Consider the following 5,854-nt stretch of genomic DNA (forward strand, 5'->3'; position numbering starts at 1 on the left):
CTGCAAATTGGGATTGTCAGGAAAAACGGGGGAAGGCTCCGAAATAGGGGAGCAGCAGCACGGACACCAGAGCCAGGTTTGGAGGGCATCTCCGGTGAAAATATCCCTGTGGAGCCCGTCCCCAGTGGATTTTGGGAGCTCGCAGCTGGGTGGTGACTCTGTGGTGAGTGGTCAGCGAGGCCACATGCAATTCCAGCCGGGATTTTATGGTTTCTGAGTTAAAAACACTCCAGCTCAGGTAACGCTGAGAAATCCCACTGGGAACACCCAGCCAAGGTTCATTCAGGTGCTGTTGTGGATGGAGCTGACTGAAAATAAGCAGAAAAAAACTGCTCCAAGCATCAAAGTCGTTCTCCTCGGAGAGATTTCCAAAGGAAATGTGTTTCACTTGGAAATACCTCTAGAAAATGAKACTTTCAAAATATTTCATTTTCGTGTTCAATTTCCCTTCCAGCCTCTCATTTTCTTTATTATCCCCTGTTTTTACCCTGGTCCTATTTTGCCACTGGAACAGAAATAAACAGGACAAGGAGAAGGGAAGATGACAAAGTGAACTTGTATGAACCASCCCATAAAATTCCCACAGCCCAAGCTCCAGCTTAGCCATCCAGTGAGGGGATCATATTTAAAGAAATCTTCTGATAAAACGGAAAAAAAAAATCAATATTTTTAGACTTCCCTCTGGAAGAAAAAGAGAGAAAACTAATTAAGAAATTAATTGCTTATGCTGATCGAGACTTTTTTTTTGAAGTGCTTAATGATCCAAGCTTCTTGTAAAGGTGTTGGTCTTGATGCCATTTCCTTTTAGAAAGCAACAAAGCAGCTCAGCGAGGCTCAGCATCTTGTTTTGATATTTCCAGGGTGGAACATTTTGATTTTTCAACTTCCAAAGCTTTGCTGCTTTAATTTTTTGTCCATAAAGCTGAGACTGAAATCAGAATGAAAGCATTCAGTTTAAGCTAATTAATCCAAACACTTTGAATCAAAGCCTGGGATGTTTGCACAGTGGTGTTCTCTGGGAATTTATTTTCAGGGCCTGCATTCCATTTTTAGACTGAGGGAAAAAGAAGAAAGGTGAGATTTCCTAGAAAAGAGATAACCTGCTGCTTACCTGGGGCGAGCCATTCTGCAGCTGAGAAGTGGGAAAAGAAATTATTCTGCTTAATTACAGCAGTTGGCCTCCTCCTGAGGAACTGGAGACCTGGCCTGAGTTCCAGTCCCTRGAGGTGCCCTAAATTCTGCCAGAACTGCCCCGATTCCCAGTTTTTCCACGSAACAATACAGGAACAAAAGGAAAAGTGAATTATTGTGATAATGCCACTGCAGCAAGAAGAAAGGAGCAGCGTTTCCCAAGGTGAATCGCTCCTTCTGAGCAGGTGGCTCTCCCTGAGGAGCTCTGAGAAGACAGGAGGAATTCCAGGAGAATTCCAGGAGAATTCCAGGAGCGTGGAGATCCCAGAGTTGGGCTTCCCAGAGGTGGTTCACGCTGGGAAGGGCTGTCTGCGAACATCTGGTGATCCCGGCCAAATCCAAAGGGCTCTGGGGTGAAAGATTTGCAAGTTTTTGGAAAAACACCAGATTTTAAGTGTTTYCAAGTGCCCTAAAACCTTTTTCCTCTCTCCTCCACTAGTGAAGTCATGCAGCACCTCTCCACTCCTGCTCCTGGTGTTTCAGGAGGGAATGTGAACATTCCTGCCGTGCAGAGCTTCTGCAGCCCTTGTTTTCACTYACCTGCTGTTGGTTTGGGGACATTCGGTGCATTTGACCCAGAACTTCTGCCTTGCTGAGGATAAGAAGGAAGGAGGACGGAGGCAGAGGATGGAGGTAAAGGATGGAGGTAAAGAATGGAGCTAGAGGATGACAGAGGATGGAGGTAAAGGATGGAGGCAGAGGATGGAAACAGAGGATGGAGGTAAAAGATGGAGCCAGAGGATGAAGGCAAAAGATTGAGGCAAAGAATGGAAGCAGAGGATGGAGAGAGAGGATGAAGGCAAAGGATGGAGACAGAAGATGGAGGTAAATGATGGAGGCAGAGGATGGAGCCAAAGGATGGAGGCAGAGGATGGAGCCAGAGGACAGAACCGGAGGATGGAGCCATCCCTTGGTGGCTTTGCACGGTGGCCCCAAGTACAGCTGAGCTGTGGAACATCAGCTTTGCCTGCAGCAGCTCCACATCCCACCCATTCCTCACTGCCTGGGTGTTTTTTTTTTTCACCCTCCCTTTGCACAGCACTAAAATTAATGCCTGAAAATGAGAGTTTGCTTGAAAAGAATCCATCATTTGATTATCACTTTAATGCAGGCAGCCCGGGGAACATCTGCCTCTGCCAGGCTGTGTCTCCTCCTGCTGCTGTGGGRAATTGCTGGGAAGGGCTGCTGTGCTGCTGGGGAAACTGGAAAAAAGCCAAACCACTGGCAGATGCCCTGGTGGCTGCTGTGGCTGAGGAGAGCAGTGAGGATCTTTGCTGGATGAGGCACCAGAACCCCTCTTGGAGCACCCATGCCCAGGTCACTGCCTCTGGTCCAGTTGTGATTCAGGGATTCACAAATTAAAATGCTGATCTCCATCACGTGGGAAATCATTCTGTCAGTACCAGGAGTGCCTGGCTTTGCACTGGGGCAGGGGCAGCAGCATCGGACCACTCCTGACCTGCTTGACCCCTGCCAGGTCCCACCTCCCTGGGGAACCAGGGACAATAGAAAAATGGATAGGGAAATGCCCAGCGAGGCAGAATTTCCTCCATCCCATGACACAGCCCATGTGCCGTGGTGGAAYGGGGTCTCCAGCCCCCTTAGGCTTCTCTGCTGCCTCTTGGGAACATCACAGCCCTGGACTTAGAGGCTTTTTTTGGAAAATGTCACCAGCTTGTGATGAGTCAGTCGTGCCTCTCTGCAGCCTGCCCACTGCTTCGTGCGAGGCGTGGGGCTGTCCCCACGGGCATCTCCCTGCTGCTCCCTGCTCGCCGAGAGAGAGGAGAGCCTTTTGCTGGCAGCACACACATGGAGCCGGGCCGGGGGCTGGGGCTGCCCCAGGGACCGACAGACAGACAGACAGACAGACAAACAGAAACGGCGGTGCTGCAGCACCCGGGGCCAGGGGCTGCAGCTGCCATGCGGGGCCGAGGCACTGCCGCTCCCCGGGGCTGCTCAGAGCCCCGCAGCACAGGCTGTGCGCCCCGATGGCTCCAGTGGAAGGRGAAGGGGGTGGAAATCCACAGAGAGACCTCTGAAAGCTGGTCCGGCAAATACAGAGCATCCAGGTGTGCTGGAAGGGATGCTCTGGCTCCAAATAAASCAGGAATGCCAGAGCTGAGGCTGCTGATAGACCATCCCCCCTGTGCCCGAGGACAGAGAGGTTTATGTGATTTTTTAACTCTCTGACCTCTCCAAGCTCTGTCGGTCCCAGCCTGGGATCTGCTATCCGTTATTTCCCTTGCAGCCTCATTCTTCATCCATCCCCAAGTCCCAAGAGTGAGGGGGGATCCCCTTCCCTGGGGGCTATGGGAGCAGGATGAGGGATCAAAATCCTTCCCTGGGACCAAAATCCCCTCCTAGGGACAGCAGCTGAGCACAGAAACACACGGCAGAGACACATGGGGAGGCCTGTGAGCCTGATTTCTCAGAATTCCTGGTGCAGGTATGGCATGAGATGCGTCTGAGCCCAGCTCTGGGTGATCCCACGTGCAACCAGCGAMTTCCAGCTCCCCAGGCATCAGGGAAAGAAGGAACACATTGGACTGGGCAGGGGAAGTTTGGTGCAGGTGACTCTCAGCATCTCACAAGGGCACGGAGGCGGGGATAAAAACCCCAGTGTCCAGGGAAGGAAAATTAAACGGAATTAGCACCTTTTACCCTCTGTCCTCTCCATCTGTGTCCCTTTCCACTAAAGGATGCAGAGTTCCCCTTCCTCTGCACGGCCTGAGCTCCGTGGGACCTGCAGGTGCTGAACGGAGCGGGAGCCTTGTGGGAAAAACACATCCAATAATTGCTGTGCAAATCTGTGTTGCAGCGCACAGACACAAAGGGATGAAAGGAGGCTGCCTGAACATCCTGACATTTCCTCCTTTCTGACTTCTCGTCTCAGGCATCCCGAACATCCTTTTATGGCACATTTGCCGGCAGTTTCCTCAGACAAAGGAAAGGAAATGGGATTTCCAAGACACCCAGGGACGGCGCTGATGGTGAGGGGCTCTGACCAGCACCACGGGGGAGGTGACAAAGGTTAGAGCTCGGTGCTGTCACCTCCCCGGCACCAAAATTCCCAAATCCCACTGCAGGGAGCACCTGGCACCCTGCCCAGCTGGCTCTGCCCTCTCCCCTTCCCCACAGAGCAGCTCTGGAACCACCCAGGGGAGGGGATGGAAAGGAAGAGATTCTGCACCCCACGCTCCTGTGCAGCCCTGTGCAACCCCAGCCTGTCTGGGCTGGAAATTTCAAGTTGTTCTAAAGGCAGCAAGTTAACAAGATTTGGAAACCAGGTCAGCGGAAGAAGTTCAATTAGCTGCTGAACCGTGGGGACCAGCTCGTGTCGTGGCTGCTTTATTGGCGCCTCGGACAGGTGTGATTGACCCCACACACATCAGTCTGGCTGGGATGGGGAGCTGAGGAGGGGACATCTGGACATTCATCAGACATGAGAAACGACACAAAAGGCCAAAATCAGCCACGGGACAGCCTGAGCCATCCYGCTGTGCTGTRTCATWGAATCAYCAYGGAATTACAGAATGGSCTGGGTTGGAAGGGATCTTAAAGATCTTTCTGTTCCAACCTCACTGCCATGGGCAGGGACACCTTGCACTGTCCCAGGCTGCTCAGAGCTCCATCCAGCCTGGCCTCGGACACTTTTGGGAACCCCGTGCCAGGGCCTCCCCACCCTGACAGGGAGGAATTTCTTCCCAATATCTAATCTAAACCTCCTCTAAAGCCACTCCCTCCTGTCCTGTCACTACACGCTCTTGTAAACAGCGGCTCTCAATCTTTCCGTATCAGCAGCTCTGCTCCCCCCAGCCCTGCAGGAACCTCCAGGCTCCCACTCCCACTGCTCGTCCTGCTCTTCCCGGACACCTCTGGGGAGGGGACAGCCCAAGGGGACAGGCGGCAGGGCTCGCAGGGAGCTGGCAGGGCTCAGGCGACCTGCTACCTGTCTTGTCKCGTCACCGCAAACATCTGCTGCGAATAAAACAGCGCGAGAAAGGCGCAGCAAAAGGGCCTCTCGGAGCAGCTCTGCAGCCCCAGGAGCGGGAGAGACGCGGCGCCTGTCACGCCGCATGAAAAACCTCTTTCATTAGCGGCGGGCTGGAGCGCAGATCGCGGAATCGCAGCAAGAATCACAGCTTGGAATCCCAGCGCAGCTTCCTGGGGGCTCCGCAGGCAGGCGGGCACGGCCCTGGCTCTGTGGGCACCTGGGGTATGGCTTTATTCCGACAGGGAGCGTTTCACCCACAAAACGAGGAGCTCGGGGCTTTGAAGCCTGTCCAGGAATGCCGGGGTGCTGCCAGCAGGGAATGCTCGCTGATCCCGAGGGAAGAGCCCCTCTCCATCCTGCAGCCGTGCAGAGCCCCCTGCCCGATCCTGGCACGGGACAGACACCCAGGCTGYCCGGAGAGCGGGCAGTGCCAGCCTGGACAGTGCGGGAGGGAATCGCGGCACCGCAGGAAATCCAATTTTCTGTATAAACCCCGTCCCTCTGTCCTGGGACAGCATTTCTTGGATGTTCAGTCAGAGCAGGGCCAAGATGGGGAGCAAAACAGAGCTGGGCTGGCAGCGGTGGCACCCGGGGCTGCGGGCGAGGAGGGACCAGGGAGGGGCGAGGGAAGGGAAGGGAAGGGAAGGGAAGGGAAGGGAAGGGAAGGGA

This window comes from Malurus melanocephalus, unplaced genomic scaffold (genome assembly GCF_030028575.1).
Source record: "Malurus melanocephalus ecotype Western Australia unplaced genomic scaffold, MMel_1.1 scaffold_594, whole genome shotgun sequence".
Lineage (NCBI taxonomy): Eukaryota > Metazoa > Chordata > Aves > Passeriformes > Maluridae > Malurus > Malurus melanocephalus.